General features: G+C 44.6%; 2 pseudogenes; both read left to right on the top strand.

The window, feature by feature from the left end:
* The first annotated feature begins 512 nt into the window (after positions 1-512).
* On the top strand, positions 513-14465 carry LOC104672719 (annotated as a pseudogene).
* A 2253-nt stretch (positions 14466-16718) lies between these two features.
* Positions 16719-26600, top strand: LOC104672720 (annotated as a pseudogene).
* The last annotated feature ends 404 nt before the right edge of the window (positions 26601-27004 follow it).

Here is a 27004-nt window from a genome sequence, read left to right as displayed (position 1 = left end):
ATTCTGTTCTGCGGACCATTGGCATGAAATTGTACGTTTCGCTCAGGGAAGCCTTTGCATTTCGCATTCTACCTTGCCTTCCTGCCCTAGACAACTTAAAGGCTTTGAAATTAAATTGGTAAAATTAATTTCAATAGCAAGGAACTTTCCTGGATCCAATTACCGCCCCACGTCGACTTCTCAGAGAAGTACTATTTCCATGACTGCTGAGCTGCTCCAGCCTTACTGGAGCATCAGTTTTCCAAAACCCGGAAAACTGATGCGCGGGGAGCAAGATGTAGAAAAGCTCAGGCCCCGCCCCCTTCCCGCCCCCGCGGACCCCTCACAACCCAGGACTCTTCTCTCCCGCGCCAGGCCCCTTGTCACTCTCCCTCGCCCCCTCCTCAATCATACCCCGTCCACCTCCTGGGGGTTCCGCCCAGGTCTGGCTTCTGTCCTGCGCTGATTGGCACAGACCCGGAAGCGGATGGCGTGGACTGAAGGTTGTACCGCGGCGTTGCCCTTCCCAGGTCTGTGGTGCTGCTATACCAGGGAGGTGGGGTTCCCACTAGACCTGGAAATTCCGGCGCGACTTTCTCAACCCAGAGCAAGTTGAGACGTCCAAGTGGGAGTCCGTGAGTCCCTTCCTTCTGAGTTTAAAGTCGCCCTGAGGCTGGTCCCATCCCCGGTCTTTCTGCAGTGGGGGCGTGAAGACACCACCTACCGCGAAAATTTCCTCCGCAAAACCCTTCCTGATCCGTCCTCCCTCCTCGCGCTGTTTCAAGTCCTCACCCGCGAGCTGAATTCCCGCCCCGGGCGCCTCTCAGCCTCGCTCTTGTCGGCGCCTGGAGCGCACCGCGGCAGCCCCAGTCCCGGGGAAGCTGCGTTCTCTGCCTGGTCCTGGGGTCCTGCAGACCCCACCGTGGTCTGAAGGCGCCGTCGTCCTCCACCTCCCCCCTCGTGCCGGGCCCTGCTGCTCCCCAATTCCAACCCTTGGAAAACATGCTCTTCTTGGAGGCAACCCTCTTATCCCATTCTGTCCCTGTTGTTACCGGAAGGCGGGCTTGGACTTTGAGGTTTCCAGGTTCTTCGCTGTTGAACATACAATTAAAAAAAAAAAAAAAAAAAAACCCGCACAAAGTCACAAAAGAACGAAGCGGCGATAGCAGGAATCTATTCAACCAAGAGAGCACTCCACAGGGAGGAGTGGGCCCGAGCGAGCGTCTCCAGGGCCCTGTTTACAAAGTTTTTGGGGGTTAAAGTATTTCTTTTGAGGTCTCTATGGGCTACCCCTTATCTATGCCCTATGCCCTATGCAGATGGCGGGGTGGCCGGTGCTTGGCCTTGGCCACTCCTGGGCTCTTTCCCCTTTCCATCTGAGACGTGGTTGACGCGGCAGGGCGGTAGGGAGAGCAGCCTTTGATTCTTTTTGATGGGGTTTTTCCTTTTGGCCTAGTTTTGGAAAGTTCACGTTAATTGGCCTTAGATTCCCTGCCCCCCAACCCAGGACCCATGTGTTTCCTTTTTCTTCTTTTTTATTGGAGGGGTCTCTGTTGCCCAGGCGGGAGAGCGGTGACAGGATCACAGCTCACTGCATCGTCAACATCCTGCGCTAGAGGGATTCTCCCACCTTAGCCACCAAAGTAGCTGGGACCACAGCCGCGCACCACCACACCGCGCTAATTTTTGTATTCTTGATTAGAGACGGGCTTTCGTCTTGTTGCCCAGGTTGGTCTCCAACTCCAGGGCTCAAGCGATCCAGCCGCACCGGCCTCCCATTGGGAGGCCGAGGTGGGAGGATCACCAGAGGTCAGGAGTTCGAGGTCAGACTAGCCAACATGGTGAAACCTCGTCTCGACTAAAATACAGAAATTAGCTCGGTGTGGTGGCGGGCGCCTGTAATCTTACTCCCAGCTACTCAGGAGGTTGAGACAGGAGAATCCCTTGAACCCGGGAGGTGCAGGTTGCAGTAGGCTGAGATCGCGCCACTGCGTTTCAACCTGGGCAACAGAGCGAGACTCCATCTCAAAATAAAATAAAATAAATAAAATAAGATATAAAATAAATCTTCTCAAGCTTTGGTAGAATCTTATGAGCTCACATCATTGTTTTGTAACTATGATATGTGTTCAAAATTTTCTCCTTTGTCCCCACAATTCATTAGATGTATTTTTTAACCATTTTAAAATAGCTTATGAAATTTATTGTATTCAGTTTACACTGGGGACTGCATGCTTCTAGTCTGTATCATATATTGAAAACATTTTCTAGTACCTGATACATGATTTTAGGTTGTTTCAATGTGTACTTGATAAATATATCAAGGAACTATTTTATGTATGTATGTATGTATGTATTTTGACATGGAGTTTTGCTCTTGTTGCCCAGGCTGGAGTGCAATGGCATGAACTCTGCTAACCGCAACCTCTGCTTCTCGGGTTCAAGCGGTTCTCCTCCCTCAGTCTCCCGAGTAGCTGGGATTACAGGCATGCACCACCACACCTGGCTAATTTTGTATCTTTAGTAGAGATGGGGTTTCTGCATGTTGGTCAGGCTGGTCTTGAACTCCTGACCTCAGGTGATCCACCTGCCTCAACCTCTTAAAGTGTTGAAATTTTAGGCATGAGCTACTGCACCCAGCCCCAGAAAGGTTTTTAATTTAGGGGCTTTAATTGCCAATGTGGGTTCGCTCAGGGTCAGGCAGCGACCCCTTAGATCAGCCAGATGTGTTTCTGAGTTAACATACACTTGTTCTTCCCACCTGTTGGGCAAGCAGACTGGTCTGGGTGAGGGACCCTGGGCTGTCCCCCTCAGTTGTTCCTGCTCATCTCCCCCATCAAGATGAAGACCATTCCAAAGTCAAACAGGACCCTGGTACACATGAGACCCCAGAGAGGACATACTAGTATCACTCATATTCATTCACTCACTCAGTAGCTATTAAGCGTATACTATATGACTGGGGGCAAAAATAGAGGAACTGTCTGTGCCAGGGATCAAAATGGTAAACCAGCAGGCTATCTTTCCCTGCTTTCTCCAGATTATTTTTCATTTTTATTTTTTTGAGATGGAGTCTCACTCTGTCACCCAGGCTGGAATGCAATGGCATGATCTCAGCTCACTGCAGCCTCCCCTGCCAGGGTTCAAGTGATTCTCCTACCTCAGCCTTCCGAGTAGCTGGTTCTACAGGCACACACCAGCACACCCATCTTATTTTTGTATTTTTAGTGCAGATGGAGTTTTGCCATGTTGGCCAGGCTGGTTTCCAACTCCTGACCTCAAGTGATCTGCCCGCCTGGGTCTCCCAAAGTGTTGAAATTACAGGCGTGAGCCACCACACCTGGGCTTTTTTGTTTTTAAGATAAATCTGACTCTTGTCACCAGGCTGGAGTGCAGTGATGCAATCTTGGCTCACTGCAACCTCCGTCCCTGGACTCAAGCGATCCTCTCACATCAGACTCCTAAGTAGCTGGGCCCAGAGACCCACAGACGTGCACCACCACACCTGGCAAAATTTATGTAGTTTTAGTACAGATGGGATTTTACCATATTACCCAGGCTGGTTTCGAACTCCTGAGCTCAAGCAATCCACCTGCCTTGGCCTCTGAGTGCTGTGATAACAGGCATGAACCACCACACCCAGCCTCTGCGTGGGGTTTGGTCAGGGCTGGGTCTGTGTCCTGAAGGGGAGCTCATTCCAACCCAGCTCCCCACTGCTACAGCATGTGTGTGGGCTTCTCCAGAAGGGAAGCGAGTTCTGAAGAAAGGGCTCAAAATTCATGTAGTTTTCCTGTCATCCCTGCTGCAGTGGGCAGCAGAGAGGACCATATTTCCTCAGGGTGAAGTCTCCTTTGTATGTGTGGTTGTGTTACAGGGAGGGGGTGTGTTGATTCTGAGCAATCAACAACATATTTTTAACATTCAGGATTGACTTCTGAAGACTCTTGGTACGTGAGGAAGAAATCCTGAGGAAGAAACCCGGAAAAGGAAGAGGAAAGCAAAGAAGTCAGGGATGGCTCCTCCTCAGGTGAGATGATATTCTCGGTGGATTGTTCTGTCTCCTTCCTTTTTGAAATGCTGGGCCTTGGAGTTGGGAATCTTCTCTGAATCTGAAGCGTCCTGCCTGTCAGGTTTGCTCACACTCACCCATGCCTTCCCTCAGTCCCTCTCATCTCGCTTAGATTCCGTCTCTCCTGACCCAGTGACATGAACTTGGGAAGAGGTGGCACTGGGCATGGGCCTGGGAAGGGCTCACACCCAGACATGGATGGAGACGGGGTGAGGGTCCCGTGGTGTGAGTGCTGTTGGGCAGCAGGGATTGTTCAGGGGCCACATCTGGATGCATTGTCAGCTCTCTGTGGACCAGGATTAGAGCAGCTGCCAATGGAAGTCCTGTATTCATGTGCACAGAGTACATTGTAAATTCTAGAAAAGGAGACCAATAATGGGAAATCTTTTCTCCCTGATTTTGTACTACATTTTTAGGTAATTGAGTGAGTTACTGTGTTTCTGACTCCAAAAATCTTACTAATTAGAATGGAAAGTTCATACACAGAAATAAATGATACAAGATGTTTTATTCCATCATTATTTTAAGCATATGAAGTCAACCTAAATAATAGCAGGAGATTCATTATTCTTAGCACATTAGGGCTCATGGAGACTGTGGTGTTACTGTGGAGAGGCTTGTGAAACTGTTGTCTTTGGTAAAAATGGTTATAATTTTCTCAAGTATGAGAGCATGAGAGCAATACTTCTTTTTTTTTTTTTTTTTTTTTTTTTGAGACGGAGTCTCGCTCTGTCGCCCAGGCTGGAGTGCAGTGGCCGGATCTCAGCTCACTGCAAGCTCCGCCTCCCTGGTTTACGCCATTCTCCTGCCTCAGCCTCCTGAGTAGCTGGGACTACAGGCGCCCGCCACCTCGCCCGGGTAGTTTTTTGTATTTTTTAGTAGAGACAGGGTTTCACTGTGTTATCCAGGATGGTCTCGATCTCCTGACCTCGTGATCCACCCGTCTCGGCCTCCCAAAGTGCTGGGATTACAGGCATGAGCCACCGCGCCCGGCCATCAATACTTCTTTTTTATCTTAGAGGATGGAGCCATATTCTCATTCCACTTATAGTTATTATTATAATATTATTAGAATATTATTATATTTTAAATATACGAAATCCTTCTCTGTCACCCAGGCTGGAGTGCAGTGTCATGATCTTAGCTCACGACAACCTCCAACTCGCAGGTTCAAGAGATTCTCCTGCCTCAGCCTCCAGAGTGGCTGGGATTAGAGGCACGCACCACCACGCCCGGCTAATGTTGTTGTGTATTTAGTAGTGAGGGAGTCTCACCATGTTGCCCAGATTTGTCTTGAACTTCTGATCTCAGATAATCTGCCCACCTAAGCCTCCTGGAGTGCTGGGTTTACAGGCATGAGCCAAAGTGCCCAGCCCCACCAACTATACACACACACACACACACATAATTTATTTTTTCTTTTTTCTTTTTTTTTTTTTTTTTTTTTTTTTTTTTTTTTTTTTTTTTTTTTGAGAGCGGAGTCTCGCTGTGTCGCCCAGGCTGGAGTGCAGTGGCGCGATCTCGGCTCCCTGCAAGCTCCGCCTCCCGGGTTCCCGCCATTCTCCCGCCTCAGCCTCCGAGTAGCTGGGACTACAGGCGCCCGCCACCGCGCCCGGCTAGTTTTTTGTATTTTTAGTAGAGACGGGGTTTCACCAAGTTAGCCAGGAGGGTCTCGATCTCCTGACCTCGTGATCCACCCGCCTCGGCCTCCCAAAGTGCTGGGATTACAGGCTTGAGCCACCGCGCCCGGCCAATTTATTTTTTCTTGAGACGGAACCTTGCTCTATTGCCCAGGCTGGAGTGCCGTGATGGGATCTCGGCTAACTGCAACCTTTGCCTCCTGGGTTCAAGCGATTCTCCTGCCTCAGCCTCCCGAGTAGCTGGGATTACAGGAGTGCACCACCACACACGGCAAATTTTTTTATTTTTAGTAGAGACGGGGTTTCTCCATGTTGGCCAAGCTGGTCTCGAACTCCTGACCTCAGGTGATCCGCCTGCCTCGGCCTCCCAAAATGCTGGGATTACAGGCATGATCTACCACCCCCGGCCTTAAATATATCATTACATGATATATATATGTTTTGTGGTAAAACTGAAAGCAAAGCTGCAGCTTAGACCCTTGGCCATAAAGCATCTTCTTTCCCTGTTACATCCTCCATTCTTTTTCTAATTTCACTGGGGAGCCACTACTGGCAGTTCTGTGCCATGTGTCAGAGCAAGTTTCTGCATTGTTATGAGACTTCAGAAAAAATTCTGCAGTAAATTAAAAAAAAAATGTTTTTATTTTTGTGTTTTTACTTTAGGTTTGCGGCTACATGTGAAGGTTTGTTACACAGGTAAACTAGTGTCATCGGGGTTTGTTGTACAGATTATTTCATCACTCTGATATTAAGCCCCATACCCAATAGTTATTTTTTATTTATGTATTTTTTGGAGACTGAGTTTTGCTCTTGTTGCCCAGGCTGGAGTATAATGGCATGATCTCAGCTCACTGCAACCTCCACCTCCCAGGTTCAAGCTATTCTTCTGCCTCAGCTTCCCAAGTAGCTGAAATTACAGGTGCCTGCCACCACACTTGGCTAATTTTTGTATTTTTAGTAGAGACAGGGTTTCACCATGTTGGCCAGGCTGGTCTTGAACTCCTGACCTCTGGTGATCTACCCGCCTCGGCCTCCCAAAGTGCTGGGATTACAGGCATGAGTCACCGCACCCAACCTCCAGTAGTTATTTTTTCAGCTTCTCTTTTTCCTCCCACCCTCCACCCTCAAGTAGACCCCAGTGTCTGTTGTTTTCTTCTTTGTGTTCCAGTAAATATTTTAGTTTAATATTTGATCCTACTGGTTGTGAAAATGTACTTGTTGTCACGTTAGTAAACATGGCTGCCTTGCTCTTTGGTATCGGCATTGGCAATTGGCTGAGTGACGATGTGTGGGCCCTTTGTGATTTTTCCTCATATAAGGAGTGCCGTAGAGGCTGCCTCTGCGCCACCTGCATTACTACAAATATCTGACCATTCCTGTAGGTCAGGCAGTTGAAAGGGTGATTATTGGGGCCCGTGCCGGGGGTGGTGGAGAATGAACAGACACAAGAGACAAAGACAAACAGAGAACATGGCGGCCGCGCCTAGAGCCTCCGCCTCACTTTATTTATACTCCATAAATCCCACGTCGGCAAAAATAACACAATGCAAAACAAACTTTCTGCACCCAGATGTAACCTTCTGCTTAGTTCCTTGTCTCTAAGCTCTTTCTTATTTGTCTGCCTTCTTGGCGCCTACTAGAGTTCATTAAAAGTTCAACTAGAGATACTGTCCTTGACTACTGGAGTTCATGGAAAGTGCAACCAGCTAGAGATACTGTCCTTGACTACTGGAGTTCATGGAAAGTGCAACCAGCTAGAGATACTGTCCTTGACTACTGGAGTTCATGGAAAGTGCAACCAGCTAGAAATACTGTCCTTGAGCCTTATCTATTCTTAGCATATTATTTTCAATGGCCCCTGCAGGTGATTGCTTCTTTTAGGATGGGGCATTCCCTGTTCTCTTAGATCTGACAAGATTCCCCCCGACTCCAACTGCCAGTGTATCCTCTTTCACCAAGGTGAGATTCCTCTTCAGTTAAACAAAACTTGGTACTTTTTATGTTTTTATTTTTATTTTTATTTTTTATTTTTTTTATTTTTTTTATTTTTGAGACGGAGTCTCGCTCTGTCGCCCGGGCTGGAGTGCAGTGGCCGGATCTCAGCTCACTGCAAGCTCCGCCTCCCGGGTTCACGCCATTCTCCTGCCTCAGCCTCCCGAGTAGCTGGGACTACAGGCGCCCGCCAGGTCGCCCGGCTAGTTTTTTGTATTTTTTTAGTAGAGACGGGGTTTCACCATGTTAGCCAGGATGGTCTCGATCTCCTGACCTCGTGATCCGCCCGTCTCGGCCTCCCAAAGTGCTGGGATTACAGGCTTGAGCCACCGCTCCCGGCCAACTTTTTATGTTTTTAAAACCTTTCTATATATACACACCCACACACAAGCATACACACACACATATACATATACATACATATATATGCACACAAATGTATATATTTTGAACATCTTTTATATTTGAGAAATCTAGGGGAAGTGACAAGCTTTGTATTCTCTGTCACCCAGGTGAGAGTTTAATGGTATAGTCTTGGCTTTCTGCAACCTCTGCCTCCCGAATTCAAGTGATTCTCCTGCCTCAGCCTCCTGAGTAGCTGGGACTACAGGCATGTGCCACCACACCTGGCTAATTTTTGGTTTTTGTGGTAGAGACAGAGTTTTACTATGTTGGCCAGGCTGGTCTCAAACTCCTGACCTTGTGATCTGCCCACCTCGGCCTCCTACAGTGCTGGGATTACAGGCATGAGCCCCCACACGTGGCAACATCTAGTTTTTTTGTGAATTTGTATAGGTTTTATTATTTTGTGGACATATATATATATATATATATAATGAATTTCTGTGCTTTGAGTCATTTAGTTTTCATGTATTTTATTTGACTTTGACACTAGGTCTCACTGTGTTGCCCAGGCTGGAGCACAGTGGCGCGATCTTAGCTCACTGCAACTTCCACCCTCGGGCTCAAGCCATTCTACTACATCAGGCTCCCAAGTAGCTGGAACCACAGGTGCCTGCCACCATGCCCGGCTAATTTTCTTTTTTTTGAGATGGAGTCTCTGTTGCCCAGGCTGGAGTGCAGTGGCGTGATTTCGGATCACTGCAACCTCTGCCTCCCAGGATCAAGCAATTCTCCTGCCTCAGCCTCCCGGGTAGCTAGGATAACAGGATTGTGCCACCGTGCCTGGCTGAATTTCAGCTTCTGATCTTTCACTGTGGATGTTGTCATTTCTGAAGACATCACTCATACTCTGTGTCATCTACATACTGAATGTCATTTGGTGTGTCAATAAAAGCTTCTGGCCGGGCGCGGTGGCTCAAGCCTGTAATCCCAGCACTTTGGGAGGCCGAGACGGGCGGATCACGAGGTCAGGAGATCGAGACCATCCTGGCTAACACGGTGAAACCCCGTCCCTACTAAAAATACAGAAAACTAGCCGGGCAACGTGGCGGGCGCCTGTAGTCCCAGCTACTTGGGAGGCTGAGGCAGGAGAATGGCGTGAACCCGGGAGGCGGAGCTCGCAGTGAGCTGAGATCCGGCCACTGCACTCCAGCCTGGGCGGCAGAGCGAGACTCCGTCTCAAAAAAAAAAAAAAAAGCTTCTGGTCTGCGCTATGTGGGTCATGCCTGTAATCCTACCACTTTGAGAGGCTGAGTCAGGTGGATCACGAAGTCAGGAGTTTGAGACCAACTTGCCAGTATGGTGAAACCCCGTTTCTCTAAAAAACACAGAAATTAGTTGGGTGTGGTGACATGTGCCTGTAATCTCACGTACTCAGGAGGCTAAGGCAGGAGAATTGCTTTAACCTGAAAGGTGGAGGTTACAGTGAGCTGAGGTTGGGCTATTGCACTCCAGCCTCGGTGACAGAGTGATATTCCATCTCACACACACACACACACACATACAAAAAATGTTTCTAACATTTCTGTAACGGGAAGCCTCCGTTGATTTTTTTTTTTTTGAGATACAGTTTCACTCCTGTTACCCAGGCTGCAGTGCAATGGCATGATCTCGGCTCACTGCAACGTCTGCCTCCCAGCCGCAAGCCGTTCTCCTGCCTCAGTCACGCGAGTAGCTGGGATTACTGGCATGTGCCACCACGCCTGGCTAATTTCTTTTGGTGGTTGTGGTTTGCTTTTTAGTAGAGACGGACTTTCTCCAATTTGTCAGGTGGGTCTTGAACCCCTGACCTCAGGTGATCTGCCCACCTTGGCCTCCCAAAGTGCTGGGATTACAGGCATGAGCCACCGTTCCCAGTCTCTGTTGATTTTTTTGTTTGTTTGTTTGTATTTCTAGTATTATACACAAACATTAGAAATTCATACCGAGAGGGTATCATGAATTCTCAAAAGGTATAATAAGGCTGGGTGCAGTGGCTCCTGCCTGTAATCCCAGCACTTTGAGATGCTGAGACAGATGGATCACAAGGTGAGGCATTTGAGACAAGCCTGACCAACATGGTGAAACCCCATCTTTACTAATAATATGAAAATTACCCGGGCATGGTGGTGCCTGCTGCAATTCCAGCTACTCAAGAGGCTGAGGCAAGAGAATCACTTGAACCTAGGAGGCGGAGGTTGCAGTGAGCTGAGAATGCGCTACAGTACTCCAGCCTGGGCGACAGAGCGAGACTCCATCTCAAAAAAACAAAAACAAAAAACAAAAAAAGGAAAAGTGTAACAAAACACACTGGTAAGATAAAATGTGGTGGAAAATCCCTCACTCGGATTTGTCAGAACATTCACTGCAATTAAATCCATGCTTTCACCTCTCTCTTCTCATTTTTTCTAAAGATAAGAGCTCCTCCCATAACCATTTGGTTAAAATGTGTTTTCATTTCAGGGTCTGTTGACATTCAGGGATGTGGCCATAGAATTCTCTCAGGAGGAGTGGAAATGCCTGGACCCTGCTCAGAGGACTTTATACAGAAGCGTGATGGTGGAGAATTATAGGAACCTGGTTTCCCTGGTTGAGGATAACTTCCCTCCAGAAGTGGGGATGCGCCCTTGCATGTTTGTATTTTCTCATTTTTTCTTTTTGATAGAGTGTCTTGCTCTGTCACCCAGGGTGACATTAGCCTGTTATTATTTACCAATATAGTACATTGTGTGGTCCTTTAGCATTTATTTGTATACAGTAGATATGCTATAAATATGAAGAATATATATTTTTCTCTTTCTTGATGTGACAGTGATATGTTTTTTGCAAACTGTTTTACACTTTAGGCTCACAGTGGAAAAATACTCCTTTTAAACTTGTTTGTGCCCTGTCAGTGTTTCATCATGATATTGGGAATAGGCTTCAGTTAAAAATAATTTGAAGTACATGTAATTGCCCTTTATTTATTAAAGAATCTTACCCTTTTGTGTTCCTAAACTTTGAAGATCATGTTTGGGAAGTTTAAAATAAGTATTATTTTTAGTGTCATATTTACACAGTTCAGTATGATTTACCATCTATACTTAAGTGGAAACCTATTGGTGTTTATATTTTGTAGATATCCATTCCAGATGCGTGATGAAGGAGTTCTCATCAACAGCACAAGGCAATCACACAGGGACAATGCAAAGACATAAAATTCATCCCACTGGAGATTTTTGCTTCCAGGAAATGGAGAAAGATATTCATAACTTTGAGTTTCAGTGGCAAGAAGATGAAAGAAATAGCCATGAAACACCCATGACAAAAATAAAATGGTTGACTGGTAGTACAGACCGACATAATCGAAGGCATGCTGGAAAGAAGCCTACTAAAAATCAGCTTGAATTAAGCTTTCATTCACATCTGCCTGAACTACACACATTTCAGAGCAAAGGGGAAATTGGCAATCAAGTTGAGAAGTCTATCAATGATGCTTCCTCAGTTTCAACATCCCAAATAATTTCTTGTAGGCCCAAAACCCATATTTCTAACAACTATGGAAATAATTTCCTCCATTCATCATTACCCACACAAAAACAGGAAGTACACATGAGAGAAAAATCTTTCCAATGCAATGAGAGTCACAACGCCTTTACTTATAGATCACTCTTTTTTTTTTTTTTTTTTTTTGAGACGGAGTCTGGCTCTGTCGCCCAGGCTGGAGTGCAGTGGTGGGATCTCAGCTCACTGCAACCTCCGCCTCCTGGGTTTACGCCATTCTCCTGCCTCAGCCTCCCGAGTAGCTGGGACTACAGGCGCCCACCACCTCGCCAAGCTAGTTTTTTGTATTTTTTAGTGGAGACGGGGTTTCACCATGTTAGCCAGGATGGTCTCGATCTCCTGACCTCGTGATCCGCCCGTCTCGGCCTCCCAAAGTGCTGGGATTACAGGTTTGAGCCACTGCGCCCGGCCTTATAGATCACTCTTAAGGAAACATCAGATAATCCATTTAGGAGAGAAACAATATAAATGTGATGTATGTGGCAAGGTCTTTAATCGGAAGCAAAACCTTCATCGTAGATGTCACAATGGTGAGAAACCTTACAAGTGTAATGAGTGTGGCAAAACCTTCAGTCAGACGTCATTCCTTGTATACCACCGTAGACTTCATACTGGAGAGAAACCTTACAAATGTGAAGAATGTGATGAAGCTTTCAGTTTCAAAGCAAACCTTGAAAGACATAGGAGAATTCACACTGGAGAAAAACCTTATAAGTGTAATGATTGTGGCAAGACATTCAGTCAGATGTCATCCCTTGTATACCATTATAGACTTCACACTGGAGAGAAACCTTACAAATGTGAAGAATGTGATAAAACTTTTCATTTCAAATCAAACCTTGAAAATCACAGGATAATTCATACTGGAGAGAAACCTTACAAGTGTAATTAATGTGGCAAGGTTTTTAATAGAAAACCACACCTTACACGTCATCATAGAATTCATACTGGAGAGAAACCTTTCAAGTGTAATGAGTGTGGCAAGACCTTCAGTCAAAATTCAGTCCTTGTAATTCATAAGGCAATTCATACTGGAGAGAAATCTTGCAAGTGTAAGGAATGTGGCAAGTCCTTCAGTCAGAAGTCATCCATTACATGCCATCATAGACTTCATACTGGAAAGAAACCTTACAGATGTGAAGAATGTGACAAAGTTTTCAGTTGCAAATCAAGCCTTGAAAAGCATAGGAGAAATCATACTGGAGAGAAACCAGACAAATGTAAGGTTTGTGACAAAGCTTTTGGGCGTGATTCACACCTGGCATGACATACTAGAATTCACACTGGAGAGAAACCTTACAAGTGTAATGAATGTGGTAAAGTTTTTAGTCAAAAAGCAAAGCTTGCACGGCATCATTGAATTCATACTGGAGAGAAACCTTACAAATGTGAAGAATGTGACAAAGTTTACAGTCACAATCAAGCCTCGAAAGACAGAATTCATACTGGAGAGAAAGCATACAAATGTAAGAGTTTGTGACAGGGCTTTCAGGAGTGATTCACACCTGGCAGAACACACTAGGATTCACACTGGAGAGAAAACTTAAAAGTGTAATGAGTGTGACAGAGCCTTTAATAGGCAGTCAACACTTATTCACCATTAAGCAATCCATGGTGTAGGGAAACTTTACTAATGTAATGATTGTCACAAAGTCTTCAGTAACGCTACAACCATTGCAAATCATTGCAGAATCCATAATGAAGTGAGATGTTACAAGTGTGACAAATGTGGGAAATTTTTCAGACATCGTTCATACCTTGCAGTTCATTGGTGAACTCATACTAGAGAGAAACCTTACAAATGTCATGATTGTGGCAAGGTCTTCAGTCAAGCTTCATCATATGCAAAACATAGGAGAATTCATACAGGAAAGAAACCTCACAAGTGTGATGATTGTGGCAAAGCCTTTCCTTCACGTTCACAGCTCATTACACATCAGAAAATCTATACTGAAAAGAAATCTTACAAATACTGTAAGTGTAAAATATCTTCACTCTGAGGTCACTCCTTGAAGAACATCAGGAAATTCATTCTTGAGATAATTGTTGCAAATGCCATGAGTATAGCAAACCATTACACGTTAATTGATATTAGAGTCAATTCAGCATTGATTTCAGTTTGAGTTGACTTAACTTTGAGTTCAAGCATTAATTGATATTAAAGTGTTCATGTTAAGAAGATTGGACTGGGCAAGGTGGCTCACGCCTGTAATCCCAGCACTTCGGGAGGCCAAGGCAGATAGATCACTTGAGGTCAGGAATTTGAGAGCAGCCTGACTAGCAGACGTGAGTTACTTTTTCCAGCCTGTTTTTTGTTTAACGAAAACTGATAGGGATTTTTATGGGTATTGTGTTGAATCTGAATCACACTGGTTTGTATAATTATCAAATAATATTAATACTTCTAATCCATCAATATGGGTCATATCTCTAGTTTTTTTGATCAGTGTTTGTAGATTTTAATGTAAAAGCTTCTCACCTCCTTAATTAAGCTTATTTGTAATTATTTCTTTAAGTTCCATAGCAAATGGTAGTGTGTTCTTAATTTTCTGTATGCCCTATGTAAATGAAGTGGATGAAGGAAAGATACGAGGTCATTTGCTCAGCGTGGGCCATATGGAGAGGATATTTTCTGTCTTGAATGAAGTGTGAATCGGCCTTATGTTCCCTGTCTCCAGATCCTATTCTCTTGCCTCAGGGACAAGGGGGAGATTGGGGACAGTGAAAAGATTGGTCAGAAAGAGGAACAAGAGGTGAAACAAGTTTTAAGAATGGGGTAGGAGAGAAGAGGGACACAAAATGAGCAGAAAGGGGAAATGCAGAGAAGAAACAGAGAAGGTGAGAAAGAGCTATGTACAGAATGAGGGAGGGAAACAGTAAGGAAGACGAAGAGGGACCCTGGGTGCAGATGGATGGTGAGCTGATTGGATGTGATGATGAAGTGATGACATGTTGCTTTCTCTGTTTAGAAGGTAACAAATTTAAAATTTGTTTAAATTATACAGATGAGAAGGAAAGTTGCAAAACGGCTGTCTCTAAATGTCGTTCATTTTATAACGATGGTGTCAGAGACCAGAGGACAGTGACTTGACTCATTAGTTGTGGATCACCCTCTTCCCTTTTCATGGATGGGTTGGAGAGTTGGGGAGGGAAGTGACTGAGTCTCGGCCAGGCGCGGTGGCTCACGCCTGTAATCCCAGCACTTTGGGAGTCCAAGGCGGGCGGATCACGAGGTCAGGAGATCCAGACCATCCTGGCCAAAATGGTGAAACCTTGTCTCTACTAAAAATACAAAAAAAAAGTGACTGAGTCTCTGTTACTACATGAAACCTGACAAAAGGAATATTAAAAATGCTTTTGTTCTCTTTTTGTAATGAGTTTCCTTTTTTTTTCTAGTTCATCTTCATTTCATTAGTTGCTTTTTATTTTTCTTTCTTTCTTTTTTTTTTTGAGACGGAGTCTAGCTCTGTCGCCCAGGCTGGAGTGCAGTGGCGCGATCTCGGCGCACTGCAAGCTCCGCCTCCCGGGTTTAAGCCATTCTCCTGCCTCAGCCTCCCGAGTAGCTGGGACTACAGGCGCCCGCCACCTCGCCTGGCTAGTTTTTTTGTACTTTTTAGTAGAGACGGGGTTTCACCGTGTTAGCCAGGATGGTCTCGATCTCCTGACCTCGTGATCCGCCCGTCTCGGCCTCCCAAAATGGTGGGATTGCAGGCTTGACCCACTGCGCCCGGCCCTTCATTTTAATTATATTGAGACACTCTTACTGTTGCCCAGGCTGGAGTGCAGTGATAGGTTCACAGCTCATTGCAGGTGCAACCTCCTGGGCTCAAGTGATTTTCCCACCTCTGCCTTTGGAGAGCAGCTGGGACCACAGGCGTGCCCCACCAGGCCTGGCTAATGTTTGAGTTTTTTTTTTTTTTTTTTTTTTTTGAGACTCTTTTTGTCACCTAGTCTGGAGTGAAGTGGCATGATCTTACCTGACTGCAACCTCCATCTCCCAGGGTCAAGTGATTCTCCTGTCTCAGCCTCCTGAGTAGCTGAGACTACAGTTGTGCACCACCATGCCCGGTTAATTTTGTATTTTCAGCAGAGATGCGTTTCTCTATGTTGGATAGGCTGGTCTTGAACTCCTGACCTCAAGCGATCTGCCCACCTTGGCCTCCCAGAGTGGTAGGATTACAGGCATGGGCCACCTCGCCTGGCCAGATGTCTTTGTTTTTTGTAGAGACCGGGTTTTGCCATGTGGTCCAGGCTGGTGTTGAACTCCTGGACTCAAGTGACCCAGCCACATCGGCCTCCCAAAGTGATGGGATTACAGGTAAGAGCCACCACATGAGCCTGTTTTTTAACAAAACAAAAAAGAAATACTTCTGAAATAAGTTTTGGTAGTATTTTATCAGCTCACATCTTTTTTTTTTTTTTTTTGACAGAGTCTTGCTCTGTCGCCCAGCCTGGAGTGCAATCGCATGATCCCGAAGTGATGGGATAACAGGCATGGGCCACCATACCCGGCCCAGTGTTTTCTTTCTATTTGTATATTTTTATATTGTCCATAAAACCAAGACTTCCACAGTGACTTAGAGAATCTGATAATCTTTCATGAAAAAGTACTATAAAATGCAACAATAGAGAAAAAATGTTCAAAAATACCTTCACGTGGGTTTGTGAACACAGTCTTTGATCAGATCGATACTTAATTTCTTTTTTCTCATTTCGTGTGAGGGTGATAACTCACTCCTTCATAATGTTTTGTTGAAACGTCTTTTTCTTTTTTCTTTTTTGAGACAGAGTCTCGCTCTGTCACCCAGGCTGGAGTGCAGTGGCGTGATCTCGGCTCACGGCAAGCTCCGCCCCCCGGGGTTCACACCATTCTCCTGCCTCAGCCTCCCTAGTAGCTGGGACTACAGGCACCTGTCACCACGCCCGGCTGTTTTTTTTTTTTTTTTTTTTTTTTTTGTATTTTTAGTAGAGACGAGGTTTCACCATGCTGGCCAGGATGGTCGCGATCTCTTGACCTCGTGATCTGCCCACCTCAGCCTCCCAAAGTGCTGGGATTGCAGGCGTGAGCCACTGTGCCCAACCCTGAAATGTGTTTTTCATTTTTGTGACGCTTGACTTTCAGGGATGTGGCTATAGAATTCTCTTTGGCGGAGTGGAAATGTCTGAACCCTGCACAGAGGGCTTAATACAGGGCCATGATGTTGGAGAACTACAGGAACCTGGAGTCTGTGGGTGAGGAAAATGTCCCTGCAGACATGAGGAGTCTGCCTTTGTCTATCTTGGCTCTTCCTGGTTTTGTATTCTCTTTAGTGACTTTGTTCCATACATGGTTTTTTTTTGTAAGATGGTTTCTCTCTTGTTGCCCAGGGTAGAGTGCAGAGACGGGGTTTCTCCGTGTTGGTCAGACTGGTCTCGAACTGCTGACCTCAGGTGATCTGCCCACCTCAGCCTACCAAAGTGCTGGGATTACAGGTGTGAGCCACTATGCCCGGTGCTTATACATGCTTTTGATGTACATGTCATTATTTTCTTCAGTGATGACCCTGCTATTGGTCATGGATAGCTTCTTAGGGACTCTTCTATAGAGTGGGTTTACATAAAAACAGAAAATTCATGAAGAACACTTTGACTATTATGATTGAACATCATCCTGCTCTAGGCGGAGATGCCCCTGGAAACCCTGAGCAGAATTGTCAACATGGCCCAGGATATGAAAGAGAAAACATGACACTGACTGACAAGTGTTTCTGTCATGCTGATTTTTTTTTTTTTTTCCCTGATAGAGTCTCCCTCTGTTGCCCAGTCTGGAGTGCAGGGGTACAATCTTGGCTCATTGCAACCCCTGCCTCCTGTGTTCAAGTAAGTCTCCTGCCTCAGCCTCCCTTGTAGCTAGGATTACAATCGTGCACCACCACACCCAGCCAATTATTGTATTTTTAGTAGAGATGGGGTTTTACCTTGTTGCCCATGCTGGTCTCGAAATCTTGACCTCAGGCGATCCACCCTCCTTGGCCTCCTAAAGTGCTGGGCTTACAGGCATGAGTCACCATGCCCGGCCCATTCTGGTTTTTGAGGAGCATCACAGAAGCATCTCTCACTGGCACTGTGACAATGTTCATCCCATAAACTAATGATCATCTTCTCTAAGCAGCAGTCAGTGGTGTTGAAATTCTTCCTAGCGAGGATGTCATTCGGGCTGACAGCCTCCTATGTATGAGGCTCTTGACTGAACTCTTGTTCATTTCACATTTTTTATGCTAATATGTGTCATTGTTCATTTTTAACATGAAAACCTATGTTCAGTTTGTTGTGGGATCAACACTGTAACAGATATGGTTTTCATCAATCTTATTGAGGGAGCTTGTGAGGTTGAATGAAGTCTCCATATTTTTGTTCTACTGTAATTTGTTTAAGACACAGTGGCTTTCAACTTGTTCTTTACTATATATATATATTTTTTAATTTTTGAATTGGAGTTTCCTCTGTTGCCCATGCGTGAGTGCAGTGGTGCAATCTCGGACCTCTGCAAACTCTGCCTCCCTGGTTTAAGCGATTCTCCTGCCTCAGCTGCCCGAGCAGCTGGGATTACAGGCATGCACCATTATGCCTGCCTACTTTTTTTTTTTTTGAGACGGAGTCTTGCTCTGTGGCCCAGGCTGGACTGCAGTGGCTGGATCTCAGCTCACTGCAAGCTCCGCCTCCCGGGTTCACGCCATTCTCCTGCCTCAGCCTCCTGCGTAGCTGGGACTACAGGCACCCGCCACCTCGCCCGGCTAGTTTTTTGTATTTTTTAGTAGAGACGGGGTTTCACCGTGTTAGCCAGGGTGGTCTCGATCTCCTGACCTCGTGATCCGCCCGTCTCGGCCTCCCAAAGTGCTGGGATTACAGGCTTGAGCCACCGCGCCCGGCCACCCCTGCATCTTTCAAGTCCTTAATGGTAGCACTAATTTCTGCAGTCCCTCCAGGGATGTGATGTTGTTGTTTTTGTTTGTTTGTTTTTGAGATTTAGTCTTGCTCTATCGCCCAGGCTGGAGTGCAGTGGTGCGACCTCGGCTCACTGCAACCTCTGCCTCCCAGGTTCAAGCGATTCTTCTGCCTCAGCCTCCCAAGTAGTTGGGACTACAGGGGCGCGCCACCCCGCCTAGCTAATTTTTGTGGGGTTTTTTGTCTTTTTTTTTTTTTTGAGATGGAGTCTTGCTCTGTCACCCAGGCTGGAGTGCAGTGGTGCCATCTCACCTCACTCCAACCTTCACCTCCCAGATTCAAGTGATTCTCCTGCCTCTGCCTCCCAAGTAGCTGGGACTACAGGCACGTGACACTGTGCCCAGCTAATTTTTGTATTTTTAGTAGAGATGGGGTTTTACTATATTGGCCAGGCTGGTCTCGAACTCCTGATCTCGTGATCCGACTGCCTCAGCCTCCCAAAGTGCTGGGATTACAGGCTTGAGCCACCGCGCCCAGCTTGCCTGCCTAATTTTGTATTGCTAGTAAAAATGGGGTTTTTCCATGTTGACCAGAGTGGTCTTGAACCCCTGACCGCTGGTGATATGCCTGGCCACGCCTCCCAATGTGCTGGAATTACAGGCGTGAGCCACTATGCCCGGCCCATTTCTATATATTATAAATGCATTTTTATTTAATTTTCAGTTCCCTATTCTTGGTGATAGTCTTCATATTTTTCTTTTATAACTGCAGGGTGAGTATTGTATCAGGGAGTGACTCTTGATTTACTTTTTTCTTTTTTCTTTCTCCTTTTTTTTTTTTTTTGAGACTGAGTCTTACTTCATCACCCAGGGTGAAGTGTAGTGGTGCGATCTCAGCTCACTGCAACGTCTGCCTTCTGGGTTCAAGTGATCCTGTTGCCTCAGCCTCCCAAGTAGCGGGGATTACAGGCATGTGTCACCAAGCCTGGCTAATTTTTGCTAATTCTATTACAGATGGAGGTTTTACTATGTTGGCCAGGCTGTTTTCGAACACCTGGCCTCATGTGATCCACTTGCCTCGGATTCCCAAACTGCTAGGAATATGGGCATGAGCCCCTGGCCGCATTCGAGTTTGTTTTTAAGGCTGAATAATATTCCATTGTATGTATATACCACATTTTGTTCATATATTTTTCTGTCGATGGACATCTGGGTTAGTTCCTTCTCTTTACTATTATAAATAATACTGCTAGGCCGGGTGCAGTGGCTGACACCTGTTATCCCAGCACTTTGGAAGGCTGAGGCAGGCGGATCACCTGAGGTCAGGGGGTCCAGACCAGCCTAGCCAATGTGGTGAAACTCTATCTCTACTCAAAATACAAAAAAAAAAAAACAAAAACAAAAACAAAAAAAACTAGCTGGGCATGGTGGCGGGCACCTCTAATCCTAGCTACTCAGGAGTCTTAGGTAGGTGAATCGCTTGAGCTGGGAGGGAGAGGTTGCAGTGAGCCAAGATCGAGCTATTGTCCTTTAGCCTGTGTGACAGAGTGAGACTCCGTCTCAACAACAACATCAACAAAATACTGCTAGAGATATTCTTGAAGATCCTATTTTCAATTCTTTTGGGGCATGCAGTTATTCAATTATGAAATATTTGAATTCAATTATGAATTATATAGGGGTATTCAATTATGAATTATTTGAGGAACTGTGATAAATTTTTTTCAAAGAGTCTATTTCATTATACATTCCCAGCAACAGTGCAAAAGGTTTTTCCATCTCCGCATTTTTACCAACACTTTTTATTATCTATTTTGGATAGTAAATATTTTACTGTACTTGAAGTGATATTTCATTGTAATTTTGATTAGTTTTTCCCTACATGCTCTGTTTTTCACTTTTTTTGTGCTTATTGGTTCTATGCTTATTGGTCATTCATCTATGACTTCTGCAGAAATGTGTATTCGGTTCCTGGACTCATTTTCTTAATTTTTTATTTTTATTTTTTTGAGATGGAGTCTTGCTCTATTGGCAGGCTAGAGTGCAGTGGCGCGATCTCTCACTGCAACCTCCACCAACTGGATTCAAGCAATTCTGCCTCAGGCTCCCGAGTAGCTGGGACTACAGGTGCACGCCACCATGCCTGGCTAATTTTTTTGTATTTTTAGTAGAGACGGGGTTTCACCATGTTGGCCAGGATGGTCTTGATCTCTTGACCTCGTGATCTGCCCACCTCGGCCTCCCAAAGTGCTGGGATTACAGGCGTGAGCCACTGTGCCCAGCCCCTGGACTCATTTTCTAATTGTGCTTTTTGATTGCTGTTGTCAAATTGTAGTAATTCCTTATGTATTCTAGATACTAATCCCTGATCAAGTATGTAATTTTCACAGTTTTTCCATGGAATCTTTAGTGTTTTCCACATATCAAGTGACATCTTCTGTGAACACAGAGCATTGCACTTTTCCTTTTCTGCTGCTTGGCATTTATTTCTTTTTCTTGTCTAATTTCTCTGGTCAGGATTCCAGTAGTATGCTGAATAGAAATAGCGGAAGCAGGCTTCTTAGTCTCTTTCCTGATCTTAGAGGAAAAGATCTCAGTCTTTCACCACCCGATGTGATGGTAACTGTGGGTTTCTCCTAAATGGCCTTTATTATGTTGAGGTAGGTTTCTTGTATTCTTTGCGTGTTGAGTGTTTTTATTTCAAAATAATGTTGTGTTTTTTTTTTGATTTTCAATAGTTTGTTCATAATGTGTCTCTTCAATGGCGTGTTGGGGTTCATTCTAGTTGGAGTTTATTGAACTTCAAGGCATGGTAAATCCATTATTTTCTTTAAAAGTGGGATGTTGTCACTGTCATTTCTTCAAATGAGCATTCTGAATATGTGTGTTCTCCTTGTGGAGATGCTGTGATGTGTATGTTCTCCTGCCTCTCAGTGAAGCAAAAGTCTGTGAGGCTCCACTGGGCTGTCTCCCTATCTGTTCATTTTGCTCCTCAGACACAGCCATTTTCAAGAACCTGTCTTGAAGTCTGCTCATTCTTTCTTCTGCCTAATTAGCTCTACTTTTAAATTATTCTAGTAAAACTTTCACTTTATTTCTTATATTGCTGATCCAGAATTTTCATTTTTTATTACAGTTTGTCTGTTGATATTCACGTTTTGTTCATGTATTTGTTTCTTGATTTTGTTTAGTTTACTACTTCTGTTTCTCTTTGGTTTCCTGAGTGTCTTTAAGACAGTTCTTTCAAGTTTTATTCTTGCTTCTCAGAAGCTTCAGTTTGTGCTATGCTTCAGTGTCCATAATTTCTCTCTCCCTCCACCCTCCCAACCCTGCTGGCAGTGCAGAATATGTGCTTCTCTAACCTGCTGCAGAACCTGGTAGTATTTTTGGCAACCTCCAAGCTGATTTACAAACTGTACCAGTGTTTCTTTCAATAATCCCAGTCAAAAAAGAAAGAATCCAGTTCTTCATGCCAATGCCAGACAAGCCAGAACAGTGAATGCAAGTTTTAATTTTCTTTTTTCCCAAAAAGAGAATAATGAGGGGAGGATACTGCCCTGTGCTGGGGAGGAGGGTGGGCAGAGATGAGCAAATTTCCACAACCTGGCCTTCCCATTCAGTTCAATTTTGTATTGGTGTTCGTTGGATACTGCAGTTTCCTTACTGGTTTCTAGACATTTCCCAAAGATTTAAATATATATATTTTGAGATGGAGTCTTGTTTTGTCATCCAGACTGGAGTGAAGTGATGCGATCTTGGCTCACTGCAGCCTCCGCCTCCTGGGTTCAAGCGATTCTTCTTCCTCAGTCTCCTAAGTAGCTGGGATTACAGGCATGCACCACCACACCTAGCTAATTTTTGTATTTTTAGTAGAGACAGGGATTCACCATATTAGCCAGACTAGTCTCGAACTCCTGACCTCAGGTGATTTACCCACCTCAGCCTTCAAAAGTACTGGGATTACAGGCATGAGCCACCATACCCGGCCTACAAAGATTTTTTTTTATGAAACATTTGGTTGAGTTGGTGTTTCCATGAGGATATGAGGGCCTGGCATTTGCTAGTCTGTCATCTTCACTTTTCATGTCTCATTTATTCCAGAGACTGTGTTTAAAAGCCCAGGGATATGATTTCAAATAATACAGGAACCAGGAAAAGAAACACCATTGTTTTTGTATAAGAAACAAGATTTACCCTCAAATTTTCATATGGCAAATATTTTAGTTAGCATATTATTGTTTTTCTTCACTAATGTGACCAATGACATACGTAGGCAACAATCTCCATCTCGCTGTTTCTTTCCTTTTTCTTTTTCTTTTCTTTTCTTTTCTTTTTTTTTTTTTTTGAGACAGAGTCTCGCTCTGTCGCCCAGGATGGAATCCAGTGGCGCGATCTCAGCTCACTGCAAGCTCCACCTCCCGGGTTCATGCCATTCTCCTGTCTCAGCCTCCTGAGTAACTGGGACTACAGGCACCTGCCACCACGCCCAGCTAATTTTTTTGTATTTTGTTTAGTAGAGATGGGGTTTCACCATCTTAGCCAGGCTAGTCTCAAACTCCTGACCTCGTGATCTGCCCACCTTGGCCTTCCAAAGTGCTGGGATCACAGGTGTGAGCCACAGCACCTGGCCTCTTTTTCTTTTTTTTTTTTTTTGAGGTGGAGTCTTGCTCTGTCACCCAGACTGGAGTGCCGTGGTGTGATCTCGACTCACAGTAACCTCCAGTTCCCAGGTTCAAGCAACTCTCCTGCCTTAGCCTCTCAAGTAGCTGGGATTACAGGCACATGCCACCATGCCGGGCAATGTATTGTATTTTTTTAGTAGAGATAGTGTTTCACCATGCTGGCCAGCCTGGTCTCGAACTCCTGACCTCGTCATCTGCCCGGTTTGGCCTCTGAAGTGCTGAAATTACAGGCATGAGCCACTGCACTTGGCCTGGCTCTGTTTTCACAAACACATCTCTACCTACTCAGCAAGGGAATCATTGTTCATTCCCATGGTCTCCTACACTGCTATACTCTTCATAGGGTTTACTCACTTTTTCTTGTGTGTATGCAATTCTGGAATCTACACAGGTTATATTGTTGAGTATATTCTTGAACTAGAAATCAGAGGCATTGAATTTAAGAGATGTCAAACTGCTTTCACCTCAGGCCACCATACTACTCCTTCTTGGGTCTCTTTCATTCTTGTCACTTGCACATATTGTAATTTGAATATTTAACCTTGGGTCAATATTTTACCATTTGCTAAATTAGTTCCACTTTCCTCCAAGCTCAAAATTTGGTCTATCGTTGTGGAATTATATTGCCACAGATGTGCATACACAAAGTTCACTCCTATATGCCCATTACTTCGGGCCCTCCACACTTGCCCTCCCTTTCCAGGCCTTGCGTCACTTGATACCGTGATCTGGATACAAATACTGTTGCTTTCCAGCCTATTGATTTGTAATGCTGAGCACCCCAATTTCCCCATGAGCCCCTCCCTTCCAACACTACTCTGAGTAAGTCAAGACCTTATTCATCCACTGGACAAAATTATAGGAGGCTCTCTGAATCAATGTGTGCAGGGCATGATGACTCAGCACATGGTCCATGAGGGATGACTTAGCACCACTGTCAGCAGCACAGCTCAGCCCTTGTGTCCCCCTTGATGTGCTTCTTTCTGTTCTCTTTGTATTTTCTGTGACTGGTCATTTTCTGTACTGCCTGGGCTGACTATTGTGCTTAAGAAGATGTCATGGAATCATTCAGGCCGAGGATCAAGTCTTGTCCCTCACCTACCATACATTCAAGTTAAGGTCATATACATGAACACTGTGGGCCTGGTGTCCTTATTTGAGAAGTAATGTTAATTTGCCTCCAGATTTTTTTTTTTTTTTTGAGACGGAGTTTTGCTCTTGTTGCCCAGTCTGGAGTGCAATGGCGCAATCTCGGCTCACCACAACCTCGCTCCCCAGGTTCCAGTGATTCTCTTGCCTGAGGCTTCCAAGTAGCTGGGATTACAGGCACGCACCTACATGTCTGGCTAATTTTGCATTTTTAGTAGAGACAGTGTTTCTCCGTGTTGGTTAGCCTGGTCTCCAACTTCTGACCTCAGGTGTCCACCCCTCTCAGCCTCCCAAAGTGCTGAGATTACAGGAGTGAGCCACCAAGCCCAGCTACCTTCAGGGTTTTAAAACACATTAATGCTATTAGATGGCTTCACATTTTGCAGTTTTTATAGTACAGACTCTAAACTTCCTTTGTGTAATAAGAGTTGTCAACCTTCGGTGATGATGATGACATTCTCCTTTTCCTGTTTCAGTCATTTCACTGTCGTGTCAGAAATAGCTTAGGCTGGCTGGCTGTGGTTGCTCAGGCCTCAAATCCCAGCAATCTGAGATACCATGATGGGTAGATCTGTTGAGGTCAGGAGTTTGACACCAGTCAGGCCAACATGATAAAACTTCAAATTTACTAAATACAAAAAATTGGCCAGGTTCGGTGGGTCACCCTGTTACCCAGGCTGGAGTGCAATGGTGTGATCTTGGCTCACTGCATCCTCCACCTCCTGGGTTCAAATGTTTTTTCTGCCTCACCTTCCTGAGTAGCTGAAATTACAGGTGCCTGCCCCAATGTCCAGCTAATTTTTTTGTATTTTTAGTAGAGATGGGGCTTCACCATGTTGGCCAGGCTAGTCCCGAACTCCTGACCTCGTGATCTGCCTGCCTCGGCCTCCCAAAGTGCTGGGATTACAGGTGTGAGCCACCATGCCCGGCCATTAGTCAATTCTTATACTTTATAATGCTGTGTATTTTCTTGACCTCATACGTCAGAAGGTAAGTGGTCTTGACATGTATTTCAGTTTTTATGTTGTGTGCTCCTGGTAAGTGGAAGTTGTGACTTTTCTTAAGAGGGAATTGTTTAGAATTCTGCAGGCTGTATAAATGTACTTATTATTTGTTTGCGGGTTTTATCATGAGTTACAAAATTTCATTAATTGATTTTTATGATTTTACATATGGTTTTTCGGTATGTGGTATGCAATATAACTGACACACTCTACTCGTTAATGTCACAAAGTGTCACCGGGCGCTGTGGCTCTTGTCTGTAATCCTCGGACTTTGGGAGGCGGAAGTGGGTGGATCACTAGAGGTCAGGAGTTCTCTGCGCGGATATAGATAATTTTATGACATTTATTCAGAAAAATATTGATGAACATTTTCTTTTTCTCGTTTTTTTCTTTTTTCTTGTTTTCTTTGGTATTATTTATTATTTGTTTTTTTTTTTTTTTTGAGATGGAGTCTAATTTTGCCATCCGGACTGAAGTGCAGTGGTGTGACCTCAGCTAACTGCAGCCTCTGCCTCCCAGGTGGAAGTGAGTCTTGTGCCTCCACCTTCCGAGTAGCTGGGACCTCTGTCGCGGGCTTCCATGCCTGGCTAATTTTTGTAATCTTTTCTTATCTTGTCAGTGCTATGATTGTTTGACAATCTAGAATTTCCATTGATTTTGATTATCCTTACATGAGGTGGTTGTTGATTATTTACCAAAATAGTATATTTTGTGGTACTTTAGCATTTATTTGTATAGAGTAAATATGCTATAAATATGAAGAGTATATATTGTTTGCTTCATTGATGTGACATTAATTTTTTTTTTTTTTTTTTTTTTGCAAACTGTGATGCGCTTTAGGGTCACAGTGGAAAACACTCCTGACTTTAGGCTTACATGTTTGTACCCTGTCAGTGTTTTGTCATGATATTGAAAATAGGCTTCCATAGTAATGATTTGAAGGACATGTAATCGCCCTGTATTTATTACAGAATCTTACTCCTTTTGTGTTCCTAAACTTTGAAGATCATGTTTGGGAAGTTTAAAGTAAGTATTTTTTGTGTCATATTTACACATTTCAGTATATTGACCATCTGTGCTTAATTGGAAACCTATTGGTGTTTATATTTTGTAGATATCTCTTCCAAATGCATGATGAAGGAGGTCTTGTCAACAGGGCAAGGCAATACAGAAGTGTTCCACACAGGGACATTGCAAAGACATGAAAGTCATTGCACTGGAGATTTTTGTTTCCATAAAATTGAGAAAGATATTTATGAGTTTGAGTTTCAGGGGCAAGAAAATGAAAGAAATAGCCATGAAGCACCCATGACAAAAATCAAAAAGTTTACTGGTAGTACATACCAATATGATCAAAGGCATTCTGGAAGCAAACCTATTAAAGACAAGCTTGGATTAAGCTTTTATTCATATCTTCCAGAACTGTATATATTTCAGACCATGTCCGGCTAATTTTGTATTTTTAGTAGAGACAGGGTTTCTCCATGTTGGTTGGGCTGGTCTCAAACTCTCAACCTCAGGCGATCTGACCGCCTCGGCCTAACAAAGTGCTGTTTTATGGCATTTGCTAATTCTAGGACGCAAAGCCGGAATAAGAGCAGTCACCGGCCGGGCGCGGTGGCTCAAGCCTGTAATCCCAGCA

Source organism: Rhinopithecus roxellana, chromosome 12 (genome assembly GCF_007565055.1).
Source record: "Rhinopithecus roxellana isolate Shanxi Qingling chromosome 12, ASM756505v1, whole genome shotgun sequence".
Classification (NCBI taxonomy): Eukaryota; Metazoa; Chordata; class Mammalia; order Primates; family Cercopithecidae; genus Rhinopithecus; species Rhinopithecus roxellana.
The sequence above is the reverse complement of the archived record's forward strand: the minus strand, read 5'-3'. Positions and strand labels throughout refer to the sequence as shown.